Source organism: Neophocaena asiaeorientalis, unplaced genomic scaffold (assembly GCF_003031525.2).
Source record: "Neophocaena asiaeorientalis asiaeorientalis breed wild unplaced genomic scaffold, Neophocaena_asiaeorientalis_V1.1 scaffold138, whole genome shotgun sequence".
Classification (NCBI taxonomy): domain Eukaryota; kingdom Metazoa; phylum Chordata; class Mammalia; order Artiodactyla; family Phocoenidae; genus Neophocaena; species Neophocaena asiaeorientalis.
The window spans coordinates 2,248,379-2,266,694 of record NW_020172632.1 but is presented as its reverse complement, the minus strand read 5'-3'; the positions used below and the strand labels follow the sequence as shown (position 1 = coordinate 2,266,694).

The 18,316-nt window shown below is 37.1% G+C and overlaps 1 protein-coding gene and 1 pseudogene across 1 annotated transcript in view; one reads left to right on the top strand and one right to left on the bottom strand.

Moving 5' to 3' along the window:
* The window catches only part of AGBL4 (AGBL carboxypeptidase 4), a 1,255,618-nt gene that overhangs the window by 272,641 nt on the left and 964,661 nt on the right, over positions 1-18,316 (top strand). The window lies entirely within an intron of this gene.
* Positions 14,948-16,801, bottom strand: LOC112395857 (probable ATP-dependent RNA helicase DDX5 pseudogene; annotated as a pseudogene).

The window sequence follows — 18,316 nt, the reverse complement described above, 5'->3', positions numbered from 1 at the left end:
AGAGGCCAAAACAGGGAGGGGCCCCCGTACCCAAAAAAAAAAAAAAAAAAAAAAAATCAGTGGTAGAAACAGGACTCAAGTTTGATATTCTGATGACAAATGCTGTTTTCTTTCTGCTCTGACATATTACTGCCATCCTTCAATTTCAAACTGGTGAAACTTATTAATATACTTCCTTTTTAAAAATAAATAAATAAATAAATTTATTTATTTATTTTTGGCTGCCTTGGGTCTTCTTTGCTGCTCATGGACTTTCTCTAGTTGTGGTGAGCAGGGTCTACTCTTCGTTCTGGTGTGCGGGCTTCTTGTGGTGGCTTCTCTTGTTGCAGATCAGGGACCCTAGGTGCACAGGCTTCAGTAGTTGTGGCTCATGGGCTCAGTAGTTGTAGCTCGCGGGCTCTAGAGCGCAGGCTCAATAGTTGTGGCACATGAGCTTAGTTGCTCTGCTACATGTGGGATCTTCCCAGACCAGGGCTGGAACCTGTGTCCCCTGCGTTGGCAGGCAGATTCTTAACCACTGTGCCACCGGGTAAGCCCAAGTATACTTTCAATTAATATGAAAATTGAAAAATGTGGGCCAACATTTGCATGTTCTCTGCAAACTTATCCTTATTAAAGCAAATAATGGTATAAACCTCTCTGCAAGAGAGATTATGTATAGACCTGACTACTTTTGAACAGTTCAGAAGCATCTAATTGCACAAATCAATATGAATACTTTATATCTATACCATTAAGTGAACCTCCAAATGTTCTTTACTAAATGGTAGTTTATTGGCCTACCTTTAGTTACTGTGAATATTAGAAAGTAATACATTGCATTTATTTTAAAATATATTGTGATTCATCCTTTTAATTAAATCAGAGACTTCCCTTAATCTGAGGATGACAAATAAAATTCATTATATTTTCACATCCCTTTATAGTATTCTTTTTTATTAAAGTATAGTTGATTTACAATATTATATTAGTTTTAGGTGTACAATATAATGACTTGATATTTTTATAGATTCTACTCCATTTAAAGTTATTATAAAATATTGGCTATATTATCTCTGCTGTACAATATATCCTTGTAGCTTATTTATTTTATACACAGTAATTTGTACCTCTTTATCTCCTACCCCCATTTTGCCCCTCCCCCCTTCCCTCTCCCCTCTGGTGACCACTAGTTGTTCTCTATATCTGTGAGTCTGTTTCTGTTTTGTTGTATTAACTCGTTTGTCGTATTTTTTAGATTCCACATATAAGTGATAACATACAGCATTTGTCTTTCTCTGGCTGACTTATTTCACCATAATACCCTCCAGGGCCATACATGTTGTTGCAAATGGCAGAAGTTCGTTCTTTTTCGTGGCTGAGTAATATTCCCTTGTATGTATGTACCATATCTTCTTTATCTCTTCATCTGTTAATGGAAACAGGTTGCTTCCATATCTTGGCTATTATAAATAATGTTTCTATGAACACTGGGGTGCATGTATCTTTTTTTTTTTTTTTTGCTGCAAGTAAGTAGATTTTTATTGAATAATTAATTTAATTATTTTAATCCTCTATGTAGGTCCATTTGTCCATAAGCATGTATCTTTTTGAATTAGTGTTTTTGTTTTCTTCTCTATACCCAGGAGTGGAATTGCTCTATCATATGGTAGTTCTATTTTTAGTTTTCAAGGTGCTTTTGCATTCACTATATCATATGATCTTAAACACAATGCTGTGAAACGAATAGGGCAAATATTATTTTTACTTCACAGATAAGGAAACCAAGGAATAGTGAGGTGAAATGACTTGTTCAAGGTTGCACAGCAAGGGTGTACAAAACTCAAGTTGCTTACTTATATTAAGTGACACAACTTAGCAATATTTTCAAAGGCTATGGCAGATTTTTTTTTTCGTGGGGGTCAGATTACAAACTCATGAGGGCAGGGAACATCTCTGTCTTATTTAGCTTTGTTCCTTAGTGCCTAGCACAGTGTGTGGAACACAGTAGATGATCATTAAATATTAGTTGAGTGAATGAAGGAAGGCTTTGGATCATGGAGTCATAGGTCATGAGGAGAAGCTACCCAAGGAAAGATTGACTGGATTATGTTTGTAAAGTGTGCTGGATCTCAGAATTTTTTATAGGTAGGAAGATCCTGGGTTTTGTCAGATGAATTGGGCTCCAGACTGAATGCATATAACCTGACGCTGCTACACAGCCCCCCTGAACCTCCTTATATCATAGCACCTCTCGTTGTGTGTGCTATTTATCTGTTTAGTTGCCTGGCTTCCCTTGCAAACCATGAGTCTCTTGAGAGCGGGAGGATGTCCCATTGTACTCCAGTCCATAGCACTGAGCTTGACATATGATAGACCCCAAGTATATATCTGTAGAAGAAATGAATGAATGAATAAACAATAATATGATTCAGTATACAACAGCAAAATAGGCAAGTCAGTTAGGAAGCAACAGGGTTTGTAACAGGGAAGTCTTAAAATAAATAAGTCTGATTCAACATTAGGTTGGTAAGAAAGGTAGCCGCAGCTTTCCATGGTATATTTGCCTTTTAAAATAGTCTGTATATATTTATGGTTTAAATGCTTTCAAAAGTCATTAAAAGGTTGTTTTATTGAACACTTCTATTTAGTTTGAATGTCCCTTTTTTGTAAAGGAATACTTTGTGCTTAAGGAGAAACTGAACATGGGCTTTCTATCAGGTCTTGAGCTCTACTTGCCTCGGTTTCTTTACCTGCAAAATAGGGGGTAGTAGTACTTCTATTAAATGAGACAATACTTGGGAAAGCTCCTAGCACAGTGCCTAGCTTATAGGAGGAGCTTTATAGATATTTATTGAATAAATGACTGAATGACTCTCATTTTCCTTTGACCTTCATTCTCCTGTCACTGAACTCTTGATCCTTTTAGCAAAAACTTTCATGAGGAAGAAAAGAGTAAGACATTTTGTTGTCAACTGAAAATCAGCTTTTAAACATCATGTGTTGTGACTATGCTACTTTTGCCAGGAGGGATGTCCATTTTCCACCCTGGTGATAATCAATTTTTTTTTTTTGCCTCAACCTCCAAAGAGTTTTAGAATTAATATTATTTTCCTCTCTTCGGGTGTGTTTTCCTTTGAGAATGGAATTTGGGTCTTGGTACTGGTATACTAGTTCAATGCTCTTATTGTCCTCCATTTAGTCTAGTGTTTCTTCATGGTTCAAATTGCCCTTCGTGAGGAGCCGAGCTTGTAATACGCACTTGAGATAATGTGTAAATGCTTTCACTGGCTCAGTTCCCTTCCCCACCCAGCATGCCTGAGTCACCTTCACAACATCAAGATTAGGTGTACATGTACCGTCATAAATAATGCCTTGTGCAGGGGTAATGTAAATGGAATCTGTTAAAATATTGCCCATTATATTAAAATTTATGTTTCGATTATCATTTTTATTATATGAAACAAGTTTGAGCTTTATAAAGTCATTCAGAAAAGAGATCTGCATCCCTGTTAGGACTGTCTGTCTACTTGGCATCTATGCCTAGCACAGTGAGAGCCATACGAACATTTCTAAGGCTATTATTTTTTTCCTCTCTGCTTTGAAGATCCAAATTGTATTACTTAACAAATTATTATTTGAAATACCTCTAACGGTGTTATATGAAAGTCCTAGACATAGCACTTCTCCATTCCCATGTCAGAAGGATCTTTATGAAATGCAAATCTAATCATATATCCCTTCCTGCCTTATCTCCTTCAATGGCTCCCTATTTCCTACCTTATGAAATAAAATAAGCTCCTTAGTTTGACAGAGCCTTCAATATCTGTCCTTGTTTTCTTCCTTTCATCTCTCACCTTGTTGTAGGTCCTAAACTCAAAGTCTTTCCAACAGCAATGCTTGTAGTTTTCTCTCACGTAAAATATTTCTTTCCTCTGTTCTTTTTCCAAAATTGTTCCCTTTCTGTGTGAGATATCACAGCCCACCTTTACCTAAAAATACTTCTTTAACACTTACTCATTTTAGGGCTCATTTCAGTTGTCACTTCCCTTGGAGAGCTTCCCTTGATCTTCTAGGCTGGGTTAGAAGTTCCTCTTCCGTGTTCTCATAGCTCCTGGGACTTTCCTTTATCATAACATTTATGACCTTGTAGTATAATTCTGTGTTTATTTGTATATCTTCCTCATTATATTTTAAGATCCTTAGAGATGAGGACGCTGTCATATCCATTTCAGTATCCCAGCAGGGCTGCAGCTAGCTCCTAATAAATCTTTATTTGAGTTAGAAAAAAACATACTCATTCCATTGGGCCAGACTTAGCCCATAACAGGAAGTCTTTGTGTGAGGCACACCCTGATTAACTATGTAGCAGCTCTGCTTAGGCCCCCACAGTGTGTGATGTACAATAAGTGCTCAGAGTACGTTTGTTACGATGAATCCATCAAGTAGTCAATGCATTAACACAGGATGGCAGGAAAAGTTGAAAAGCAATTGAAACAGGCAATTAAGCAATTAAGAAGAAAATGTAAATCATCACAAAGAAGACTTGAAATATCTGTAATAAAGGTAATGTTTCTGGGACAAGCCTTTCTCTAAACACAGAAAAAGTTGTAAAGTGGAAGATCTTCACAATCAATCAGTAGATACACAAACTCTGAAATTACTTTAATTTCTGCTAGCTTGTTTTACTGAAGGTATATCATACTCTGTGTGCGATGTTTATTTTCTTTGAAGCTATCAGCAATGTATCTCAATAGCAGGGTATTAACCTTTTATCCAAACTGACCAGAACAGGGAAATAGAATAGGTAATGACTTAAAAAGCAGTGTGGAGAGGTATAGAGTAAACTACAACAGGTTTGAGAATTTCTTTATTTTTCTTTTATTTTTGTCTCTTTTTTAAATAACAAACCTCTCACAATGTGAAAAACACTTTGGTAGAAAAGAATGTAATATTGAAAACAGAGAATAGAAACATTGAATTAAAACTTCAGCTTCACCATTTCCTATCATTGTGACTTTATTAGTGCTCTCTGATTGTCTTAATTAGACCCTCATATTTTCCTTTTGATGTAATGGCTACCATTTGGTGAAGACCTGCTATGTACTAAAACTTTACTTACATTTTGCTATTTAATTCTCCTCCTGCATCCTCTGATATAGGTGTTATTATCCCCATTTTAGAGATAAGGGAACTAAAGTTTAGAAGGGTACAGTAAGTTGTTTAAGTTCACACAGTGATAAAAATCAGGATACTAGCTCTGGCGTGTCTAATGCAAACATGCATCCCGAGTTGGAGTTAGCCCATTATTTGGTAGATACAAAGTTAGAACCTACCTTCTTTTTTTCTGAGAATGTCTTCCTGTACATAATGCTTTAATCATTACTCTTTAGTGATTAAAGAGTGATCATTATAGTACTCTTTAATGTAAAGAACTGGTTCACATTAAAGTGTAATATAATTTCCCTTTAGATTTAATCCGTGTTGGTACTTGGAAGGCTTTACTGCCAAATGTTAAGAGATTGGAAACTTGATCATTGAACTAGATGAGCTCAGGCTCTTTGAGCCCCAGAGAAAGGCTCCTCCAGATGAGTTCACTAGCACTTGATTCAGGGACCATCCCAAAACATAAATTTTGGAAATAACAGTGAAAGCAAAACATCACTAATTTTGACTGATATGAGAAGATCCTGAATTAAGGAGAGATCTCCTTTCTGTGGTATCATGTGGGAAATTCAGTTTTCTACTAGAAAGAACACTAGTCTTGAACTTTGAAGATATGGGTTCATTTTCCAGTTCTGCCACATGGCAGAGGTTGTGGTATGACTGCTGTTTGTATGACGTTGAATAAGTCAGTTATTTTCTACAGGCTTTTCTTTTCCCATTTGTAAAATGGGGATGGTTATCCTTGGTCAGCCTACATCACAAAGTTGCTTTAAGGATAAGATAAAGTGAGATACTGGGAGGGAAAGTATTTTGGAATCTTATGCAAGATTTTTAAAAATCTGACTTATGGAGGAGAGAAAAATAATAGTAGCAATGTCCTGGCTTTGTCAGTTTCTAGTCCTGTGTCCTAAGATGAGATCTTCTGCTCACTGCCTCTGCTTCCTCATCAATAAAATCTGTGGGGAATAATGAAATGAGTCTTATTAGTGTATTAAATAAAGATTAAATGAGATAATACATGTAAAATGTTTAGAATAGTGCCTGGCAATTAACACTCATTGAAAGTTAACTGCCATTATTACTATTAATAATAGGGGTGGTGGTACTGGTACGGTCTGCTGAGTTTCTCTTTGAACTAGGTATATTGTTAGGAATAGCTTTTTCATTTAATTCTCAGAGTCACCCTATTAGGTAAGTATTAATATTCTAGTTTTGAAGAAACAGAGGCTCGGATAGTTGGTTCAAGATCCTATAGCTAATAAATAGTGCAGCTATGATTTGAACCTAGTTCTGTTTTACTTTGAAGCTCAGGCTCTTTCCACTATGCCAAGCTTCCTCCTATACATTTTAAAGAACTGTTTCAGTATAGAGCTTTTTACTTTTCTCAGGGCTATAATGCAGGACTACTCCACTACTTGCTTTGCTTTTTTTCTCACCTCTCAAATACCACTTCTCAAATTTTAACAGTTTGTTCAAGTGTTTTGAGTGCCTACTTTGTGCACAGCAGCATTCAAACAAAAGAAGCTTTGCATATCCTGTTTAATTCTCATGATGATCTGTGGAGTAGGCAAGATCACTCTTTATTTGTAGTTCAGGACTGTTAGACATAAAAGGAAGAGTCATCTGTTAATGGTAACAGAATGAGAGAGTAGCAGGTTTGAGATTGAAATCTAGGTTTCCTGGCTTGGTATTTCCTCTCCACTGTATTGTGTTGCCTGCCATCTTGGACCCCATCTAAAGGGAATCAGGTCCTAATTACTCTTATGGGTAGAAACTAGAGGATGGTGCCATGTCTTGAGCTACTTACTCTCTTTTTTTTTTTAATTTTTGAATTTTATTTGTTTATTTTTATACAGCAGGTTCTTATTAGTTATCATTTTCTACATATAGTGTATATATGTCAATCCCAATCTCCCAATTCATACCACCACCACCACCACCACCACCCCAACCACTTTCCCCGCTTTGGTGTCCATACGTTTGTTCTCTACATTGAACTACTTACTCTCTTAACTAGATTAAACAATTCCTCCTGGATTCTTTTTGTTGCTGTTAACTCACAAAGCAAGCCTTCACTTCACCGACAATGTACAATTAACCTTTCACTCTCTCCTTAATAGAAGAGGGCTGAATTGTCAGACTGGGTTCTGAGAATTCTGTCCTAACGGGCTTCTTTCCTAACACAATAGCAATAATACTAACCACCACAACTGCAGCAGCTTAACTTTCCGTGTGTGCTTACTATATGCCAGGAAGTATTCCTGAGCTTTATATGTATTAATGGTTGTAATCCTCCCCATAACAGTACATGGTAGGTTCTGTTATTATTTATCCCTATTTAAAGATGAGGAAACTAAGGGACAAAAAGGTTAGGTAACTTGCTCCAAGGCCATTTAATACAAGGTAGTTTAGCTACAAATTCTAAGCTCTTAAACATTATGTTTTACTACATTTCCTTAGGTAATAGAATCTTCATCTATGTCACTTTCCTGCTCAGAAACCTCCAATGGCTCCCTAAAGTGCAAACTTTTTACCTTGGCATTTAGAGGACTCCCTGGTGTCAGACCAGTCCTTATTTCTAGCTGCATTTCTCATTACTCATCATTTTGAAAAATCTTGGGCTTTGGAGTCACAGATACATGTTTTTATTGCTCAGTCCTATCATTAAATAGCTATGAAAATCCTGGGCAAGATAATTTATATTTCAAAGTATCTAAAAGTTGGGGGTAATAAAACTTGCCTCAGTAGGTAAATGAAATAATGCATATAAATGCCTAATACAGGGTCTGACATAGAGACAATATTATTTTAAAAATGCTTAGTTATCCTCCAGCAAAAGCTAATCTGCCCTACACTTTCCTACCTCCTTCCCTTTGCTTATGTTTCCCCTACAGTAAGTACTTTAAGCAGGGACTGTGTCTTTCTTCTGTCATCCTCAAGTCTTAGCAGAAGCATTGGGTTTGGACACACGGTAGCTGCTGGCTTAAGTGAATCATGTCATCAGATGCTTGAAATTGTCTGCGTTCAGTGCTGTAATCCTCAGACTAAGGAGAAGGGAAGGAAGCTATTTATATGCCATGCCTGTCACTTTATATACCTCATTTTTTGGAATATTCATAATATTCACAATAATATGAAATAGTCATTATTTTCATTTTACAGATGAAGAAACTTAGATCTAAGAGAATAAGTGACTTGCTTAAGGTTACATAGTTAGGAGGTTGCATAGTTAGGAGGGATTTGAACCCATATCTACCTGACTTTCTGCTTCACTGGCTATATTTCTGTTTATTAGTAAAAAGAGACACCATCTGATCTACTAGTTGCGGTGGAGTCATTGAAATCAGAGCCATAAAACATTATCTGGCCAACTTCTTCATTTTACAGATGAGGAGACTCCGACCCAGGAAGAATAAGAGGTTTACTCAAGGTTACTTAAAGAAAAAAAGCCAAACTAGGTCTGAGTTCCAAACCAGCTCTAAATATAGTAATTTTCTAAGAGACCTAGATGCCTCTCCCTTTGTGGACCAATAAAATGTATTTTTCTTCTGAACTTCTGGCCCTCCACTTAGGCCCTTATCTTATCACCTTCACAAACATAGACTACCTTATTTAGGTTAATGAGATATCACTATTAATTTTTCTTCTGTGAGCCACATTAGAGGTCAAAGGTGGTAAGCCCAAGATATGCTTAGTTTCTAATTATAAATGTTAGAGCAGAAATACATCTAGTTATCTTCCTGAAATTTCATAACAGTAATATTACCACTTCTTTATCTGGAACTTCTAACTTTTAAAAAAACATCTTTTCGTATTTTGTGTATCTCTGAAGAAAAGATTGGAGGATTTTATTAGATGATCCCTAAGATCTCTTAATTCTGAGGTTCTGATTCTGTGATTTTGATGCTTACAACTTAATTTTACATTTTATATTTACTTGTGTGACTTTGATTCATCTTTGCACTATGAATTCCATGAGGGTGGAGCCAGTGTCTGTTTTTGCTCACTCTTGTATCCCTAAAGCCTGCACATAATAGGTACCCAGAAAGTATTTGTTAATTGAATAAAGAACTATGTGAGATTGCAAGGTGATTATCATCGCTATTTGTTATATTACTAAATCAAAGCTAAGAAGAAAAATGACTTGTTTAAGAACAACTGCTATTTAGTGGCAGAGCCATTCGGAAACCCGTATCTCCTGGCTCTTGGGTTGTTGGCATGAGCAGATAAAGTAATAAAATTCTGAATCCTCATAGATTATCTCATGCCTGTTTTTAAAGTCATTAGTAGTCATGTGAATTAAGCTCTTAAATACTTATTTAATAATAAAAGACTCCTTTTAAAAAAAATAAAATGGCAAAAACTTTAAAACACTTACAGATAATTACTTTTTTCCTCTCAGAAGTACCTGAGTTCTTAGTTGAATTTTCTTCAGCTTTCAACTCTAGGTTAAGGGAAAATTTTCTTTGAGTCTTGCTGCTTGTGGTAGACGTTATTGAAAAGGCAGCAGCTTCACACACTCACCAGAATAAAAAAGACTGAAAACACTAAATGTTAATGAAGTTGTAGAATAATAGAACTTTCATACACTCTCAGCAAGTCAAATCCAGCTTATTTGGTTTGTTATGGCTCTTGAGTAAAAATAATTTTTACAGATGAACATTTGCAATTGATTTGATGATAGGCAACACTGGCTTTGCCTCCCAAATTAGAGAAATGATATTCCCACAGAAAATTCCATTCTATTCATTACTAAACCTGTATTACAAAAAAGAGCTCATTTTATTACTATTATATTTTACATTTCATCAATAAAAATTTTGTGGAAATGTGTTTTTGCTCTCGTTACATAAGTTCCAATATAATATACTTAGTTTTTGCCTCTGCTATCTGGCCCTTTACAGAAAAAGTTTGTCAACCACTGTAATAGATATTGTACATACTAACTTATTTTTTCTTCATCACATCCCTGGCAGAGATACATTATTATCCCTAATTTTTAGATAAGGAAACAGGATCAAAAAGACCCAATGTCAAATGACTCCTAAGTAGCAGAGCTGAGAATCTCTTAGGATTAATTTTGGTTTGATACCGATACCTGTATTTTTGTGCTCCACCATGCTGCCTTCTTCCTTAAAGGGTGTGAGTGGAACAGACCTTTCAACCTCCTGAGTCTGGGCCTGGTGACAATCTTAGTCCTGTGTACAAATGTCTATGGGAGGCCCAGCCCTGGTTTTACCCATACTACTTCTTCCCTGCCGTGAAATCTAGTGTCTTATTCTCTCCTTCTATATTCATATCTTCTAATCTAGACCATTTTACAGATGAAAAATTTGAGGCTAGGGAGTTTCAGTGGCTTCCCAAGATCTCATAGTTTTTCTCATAGGAAATACCTGGAAAAGCACTCTTCTCAGATTTGCCTTTGATTCCTTGTGCATGTTCCCAGATATTCCCCCAAATGTGAACATTTTGGTGCTTAATTTCTCTATTCATAAAGTAGGACTGATAATTCTTGCCCTGCTTTTATCATTGTGAGGATCAAAGGGGAAAGTTTATATGGAAAGCATTTGAAAACCATTAAACATTATCATTGTACATTATTGTCATGATTGTTACTATTGCTATAATTATTGCTATTTCTGGGAATCTTTCTAATTTATCACTAATCAAAATAATATCATCAGGATCTCCAAATCTGTTTTTTCTTTTGAAATCAAAGATCCTACAGATGTGGCAGAGACAACTATGGTGTGTCCTGACATTCATGCTTTAAGGTCTTTAGTGTTGAGAGATCAGCACAGGTTTTCTTGGTGCTCTCTCAAATCTTATGTGATTAAAGGTACTGATGCACTAATGTAATCCTGTAATTAGATGTTATTATGCCAAAGGGTGTACTACACCCTGCCCCCATTCGAAGATGTGAGTTGACTTTTGAGAATGTGCATATTGAAGAGAGAATAGACCTCTAATTAAGTAAATAAATTTAACTCCTGGAAAATTATATTTTAATAAGACAATTCAAACCACAAAAAAATGACAATTAAAGTTGTTCTAAAAATCTCAAAGCAAGGATATTCACCATGTTAATGATGAAGCCAGGAATAGATCCACAGAGTCAAAAGCCATAGCTCATATACTCTGTGTCTGTCAGCACTGGGAGTTTAAAGTTAGATTTCAATGTGGGCTTCTGTGGATTTTATTTTGTTAAGATTTGGATGAGGGTTATGAGAAAATGTCCTACTTAATTAAAATATACCCTAAACTGTCCTGTAAGAACTGAGGTTAGGAGTGAGTAAGCTCTGGAGGGAGGGAAGCAGGGCTAGACTGGTGACCTTGTTTCCTAAAATCTTATCTTCACCTTCCCAGTCCCTCCCTCTGATCTTGCTGCCATCAGAGGAACACTGTTACCTCTTTTTCTTTTTTTTTTAACATCTTTATTGAAGTATAATTGTTTTACAATGGTGTGTTAGTTTCTGCTTTATAACAAAGTGAATCAGTTATACATATACATATGTTCCCATATCTCTTCCCTCCCTGTGCTATGCGGCTGCTTCCCACTAGCTATCTATTTTACGTTTGGTAATGTATATATGTCCATGCCACTCTCTCACTTTGTCACAGCTTACCCTTCCCCCTCCCCATATCCTCAAGTCTATTCTCTAGTAGGTCTGTGTCTTTATTTCCCTCTTACCCCTAGGTTCTTCATGATCTTTTTTTTTTCTTAGATTCCATATATATATATCTTCTTTTCAAACCCCATGTTTGAAAACCTTGTATACAAACCCCTTTGCTTGGGTCTTTTAAAAAGGGCTATGACAAAAAAAAAAAAAAAAAAGGGCTATGACAGCCTAGCATTTTTTTTTTTAACATCTTTATTGGAGTATAATTGCTTTACATTGTTGTGTTAGTTGCTGCTGTATAACAAAGTGAATCAGCTATACGTATACATTTGAAATAAACTTTATTTACTAAAGGGAGCAATGTGTTTAGGTAAAATGAGGTAGGGTTGATTTAAACAATAGATTTTTGTCAAAATGATACAGAAGTACATCAAAAATCTTGAAGATCTTCTGCCCACTTTTTAATCAGATTGGGCTATTTTTTTTTTTTTTCCATTGAATTGTATGAGTTCTTGATATATCGTTATAGTGTACACTTAAAACTAATAATATTATATGTTGATTATACCTCAATAAGAAAAAATCATGAAGCTAGAACCCATGACTAAGATTTGGGAAACATACTAGTCTGTCTACAGGCTTTTCTAAGAGGAGGCCGCTGCCACATTGTGGTTTCCTCTCACACCCATCTTTTCCTTTTCTGTGTCCCAGTCATCCTGCCCCTCTTAGATCCTCTAGTGTCCCATGCTACCTCTTGACTCAGGGATTTTGTGCGTGCTGCTCCCTCAACCTGAAAAGCTTTCTTACCACCCCTATAAACATACCTTTTGTCTGTTGTTCCCAATCAACTGTCAGATCTCAGTGGAATGGCACTTTCTGAGAGAAACCTGGCTCCACATTCTAAATTATCCCACTGTTATATGCTCTCAAATCATCCTGCACTTTTTTATTAAAAAAAAATGCTTTTTAAAATAAATTTATTTATTTATTTATTTTTGGCTGCATTGGGTCTTTGTTGCTGGGGCTTTTCTCTAGTTGCGGTGAGCAGGGGCTACTCTTCCTTGCGGTGCTTGGGCTTCTCATTGCAGTGGCCCCTCTTGTTGCGGAGCACAGGCTCAGTAGTTGTGGCACACGGACTTAATTTCTCTGCGGCATGTGGAATCTTCCCAGACCAGGGCTTGAACCCGTGTCCCCTGCTTTGGCAGGTGGATTCTTAACCACTGAGCCACCAGGGAAGCCCTCATCCTGCACTGTTTTAAATGCGTATTTTCATTTATATTAGTGTGATTATATGGTTATCTCTCTCTCCCTCTACTAAACTATGTGCTCTACAAGGTCAAGGACCACGCTTTTTCCTCATGTTGTACCCTAGGGCCTCCACAGCACACAGTAGGCATTCAGTAAATGTGTTAAATGAATGAATAGAAAGAAATGATTGCAAAAATACTTTGACTACATAAAAGCTAAATTTCCAAAGGAGATTTATGATCCCAAGAGAAATATGCCGTTCTTGCTAGTGTCATCTTCAGCTCTTTAAAAAAAATTATTATCAACATCCTTTTTTTCAGAGTGATGATGACTCATATCTGCTCAAATAAAATAACCTTCATATCTTGCCAAACTTATTGAGCAGAAGCAGTCTGTTCATTTGCTGGTAGAAACAGAGAAGGGAAAAGAGGCTATTACAGGGTTTATGGGTTCATTTTTTCCCAGTAACAGGTTCTCCCCAACATGCTAGGCAGTTCTCTGAATATAGCGAGGCAGAGACAAGAGTTCTACCGTGGATCTCTAGATCAGTATTCTGACAAGTAGAGATCAAGCTAGCTAGACTCAAGGTTCAGAAAGTACAAATTGGTTTTATAGCCCTAAACTGGATATATATGTCTTTTCCATGACTCACTCTCCTTCCTGACCTACAGAGTCACTGCAGCTTCATGTGCTCAGTTATGATTGTCTCCTTCTTGCGATTCTTCTTGGCCTCAGTTCTAGGTAATAAAAATAAATTTTTCTTTTATGTGAACGTGGTTCTGATTAGTTTTTTTTTTCTCAACATCTTTATTGGAGTCTAATTGCTTTACAATGTTGTGTTAGTTTCTGATGTATAACAAAGTGAACCAGCTATATGAATACATATATCCCTATATCCCCTCCCTCTTGCTTCTCCCTCCCACCCTCCCTATCCCACTCCTCTAGGTGGTCACAAAGTACCGAGCTCGTCTCCCTGTTCTATGCAGCTGCTTCCCACTACCTATCTATTTTCTATTTTACATTTGGGAGTGTATATATGTCAATGCTACTCTCTCACTTTGTCACAGCTTACCCTTCCCCCTCCCCATGTCCTCAAGTCCATTCTCTATGTCTGCATCTTTACTCCTGTCCTACCTCTAGGTTCATGAGAACCTTTTATTTTATTTTTTTTAGATTCCATGTATATGTGTTAGCATACAGTATTTGTTTTTCTCTTTCTGACTTACTTCACTCTGTATGACACACTCCAGGTCCATTTACCTCACTACAGACAACTCAATTTCATTTCTTTTTATGGCTGAGTAATATTCCATTGTATATATGTGCCACATCTTCTTTATCCATTCATCTGTCAGTAGACACGTAGGTTGCTTCCATGTCCTGGCTATTGTAAATAGTACTGCAATGAACATTGTGGTACATAACTCTTTTTGAATTATGGTTTTCTCAGGGTATATGCCTGGTAGTGGGATTACTGGCCATGTGTTAGTCCTATTTTTAGTTTTTTAAGGAACCTCCATACTGTTCTCCATAGTGGCTGTATCAATTTACATTCCCACCAACAGTGCAAGAGGGTTCCCTTTTCTCCACACCCTCTCCAGCATTTATTTATTTATTTATTTATTTATTTATTTCCAGTCTTCAAATATTTTTTATTGGAAGGCCATGCATTGCCTTCATTTATTGTATTTCAAATCACTATACATATACTTTTGTGAAAACACTGCCTGCATTTTCTAGTACAAAGAAACCAAAAATTGTTTCTGGAATGTAGAGAAATTTCCAACTTAAATAGCGAAAAAGTGCATCATAATTACTGCTGCACTGCAGTCATTTCTTCATTTCCCATGTTTCTTAAATAACTACCTTGTGTGATAACACACGATATAAAGACTAATTATGAAAAACAGACATTTACATATACTTCTAAAGTTTTATTGAGAATATCCTCTTGGCATTGGATAAGCAATAGGCGCAGCTGTGGTAGCAGGATATGCATATGCCTGTTGGTTCATACCATTGTGCATATTGGGAATATTACGTCCATATTGCTGAGTGCTATCATATCCATTCTGGTAAGTCCCTGTTGGATTACCAGTCCTAAAGCTGCTCTGTATACCAGCAGACACACATTACTTCCAGAGCTCCCATTGGTGTAATCTGAAACACTGTAAAACACCATTTTGAGTTTTTGCCCCCAAATCTCTCTTAAGCAGACTAGAGTCACCTGTCATAATTTTCCCTGTCTCTAAATGTATTAAATCCACCCCTTCTGCCAACAGAGTATCTGTCCCGATGGTCATCCTTCATGCCTCCTCTACCCCTGGAACGACCTGAACCTCTGTCTTCGACCAACTGAAGCAATTTGGGATTAATTGCTTGATTAGCTTCAGGAAGCACAGAGATAAGGTCACTCACTTGCTTTATGTTATCAGGTGTAAAGAAAGTGTATGCTGTGCCTGTTTTGGTACTGTGAGCAGTTCTTCCAATTCGATGAATGTAATCCTCTGAGGAGTTAGGGTAGTCATAATTGATGACAAGTTTCACATCTTCCACATCTAGCCCTCTGGAGGCCACATCTGTAGCAATCAGAATAGGAGCCTTTCCATGTTTGAATTCATTTAGAACCCAGTCACGTTCCTGTTGCCTCTTGTCACCATGGCTACCCATGACAGGCCACCCATCTATCCTCATTTTTCTAGTGAGTTCATCACATCTTCTTTTGGTTTCAACAAAAACAATGGTTTTAATCACCTTCTCACTCATGATCTCTTCCATTAAATGAATAAGCTTTTCATCCTTTTCTACATCATGACACACATCCACAATCTGAAGAATGTTGTGATTTGCACTCAGTTCTAGTGCACCGATGTTTATATGAATATAGTCTTTCAGGAAATCTTCAGCAAGCTGTCTTACTTCTTTTGGCCAAGTAGCACTCCACATTAGGGTTTGCCTATCGGGTCTTATCTAATCCACAATCTTCCTTATTTGGGATTCGAATCCCATATCAAGCATTCTGTCTGCTTCATCAAGGACAAGATAGGTGGTTCTTCTTAGATTGGTTTTCCCACATTCTAAAAAGTCAGTAAGTCTTCCAGGTGTTGCAATACAGATTTCTACATCTCTCTCCAAATAACGTATTTGTGGTCCCTTGGGAGCACAACCATAAATACAAGTGGACTTCAAGCAACATGCTCTACAGTATTCAGCAGCTACTTGCTATACCTGTTGGGCCAGTTCCCGAGTTGGTGCCAGCACCAAGCAAATAGGTCCATCACCTCTCTCTAGGAGCGGCTGGTGATTGATGTGGACAATGACAGGCATCAAATAAGACAACGCCTTCCCAGATCCAGTTTCTGCTACCCCAACCATATCCAATCCATTTAGAGCAACTGGCCATCCCTGAGCTTGAATAGCTGTGGGTTCAGTAAAGTTCTGCCTTGCAATCACGTCCATGACATTTGCAGGGAAGTTCGCTTCATAAAAGTTCAGTACTGGCTTTGGGCAGTTGTGACCTCTAACTGTAATTTCCTTGCTTCTTCTGTATGTCTCTACCTCTTGTGCTGTACACCTAGCCAAATCAGGGTGTTCTTGATAAAAATTCTTCTCAAATTTGGGCAGCTCATCAAGATTCCACTTTTTTTTAACCAATTTCTCCCCAGGGTTTCCAAACTTCTTTCCAGATAACGGCCCTGCCCTACTTCTCCAAATCGAGGGACACGAAACCCTCGACCCCAGGTGCAGTCTCGGTCACTCGAATAACCCAACATGGCGTCAATGGTTGTGGTTGGTGGGAAGTGAAGCAGAGAGAATCGAGCACTACGAGTAACCGGAGGTGGCTCCAGCGACAGCGAACTCTTGCGGGGGAGGCAGCGGAGGGATGGCGATGACAAGAGCTGGGGCTGCTGCACAAAAGTCCGGTGGAAATGAATGAGGTCTCCAGCATTTATTGTTTGTAGATTTTTTGATGATGGCCATTCTGACCTGTGTGAGGTGATACCTCATTGTGGTTTTGTTTTGCAGTTCTCTAATGATCAGTGATGTTGAGTATCCTTTCATGTGTTTGTTGGCCATCTGTATATCTTCTTTGGAGAAATGTCTGTTTAGGTCTTCTGCCCATTTTGTGTTGTTTATTTTTCTGATGTTGATCTGAATGAGCTGCTTGTCTATTTTAGAGATTAATCCTTTGTCAGTTGCTTCATTTGCAAATATTTTCTCCCATTCTGAGGGTTGTCTTTTCTCTTATTTATGGTTTCCGTTACCGTGCAAAAGCTTTTAAGTTTCATTAGGTCCCATTTGTTTATTTTTGTATTTATTTCCATTTCTCTAGGAGGTGGGTCCAAAAGGATCTTGCTGTGATTTACGTTAAAGAGTGTTCTGCCTATGTTTTCCTCTAAGAGTTTGATAGTGTCTGGCCTTACATTTAAGTCTTTAATCCATTTAAGTTTATGTTTGTGTATGGTGTTAGGGAGTGTTCTAATTTCATTCTTTTACATGTAGCTGTCCAGTTTTCCCAACACCATTTATTGAAGAGACTGCTTTTTCTCCATTGTATATACTCTTGCTCACTTTATCAAAGATAAGGTGACCATATGTGCATGGGTTTATCTCTGGACTTTCTATCCTGTTCCATTGATCTATATTTCTGTTTTTGTTCTAGTACCATACTGTCTTGATTACTGTAACTTTGTAGTATAGTCTGAAGTCAGGGAGCCTGATTCCTCCACCTCCGTTTTTCTTCCTCAAGATTGCTTTGGCTATTCAGGGTCTTTTGTGTTTCCATACAAATTGTAAAAATTTTTGTTCTAGTTCTGTGAAAAATGCCAGTGGTAATTTTATAGGGATTGCACTGAATCTGTAGATTGCTTTGGGTAGTATAGTCATTTTCACAATATTGATTCTTGGAATCCAAGAACATGGTATATTTCTCCATCTGTTTGTATCATCTTTAATTTCTTTCATTAGTGTCTTATAGTTTTTTGCATACCAGTCTTTTGACTCCTTAGGTAGGTTTATTCCTAGGAATTTAATTTTTTTTGTTACAGTGGTAAATGGAGCTGTTTCCTTAATTTCTCTTTCAGATTTTTCATCATTAGTGTATAGGAATGCAAGAGATTTCTGTGCATTAACTTTGTATCCTGCTACTCTACCAAATTCATTGATTAGCTCTAGTAGTCTTCTCATAGCATCTTTAGGATTCTATATGTATGGTATCATGTCATCTGCGAACAGTGACAGTTTTACTTCCTCTTTTCCAACTTGGATTCCTTTAATTTCTTCTTGTTCTCTGACTGCTATGG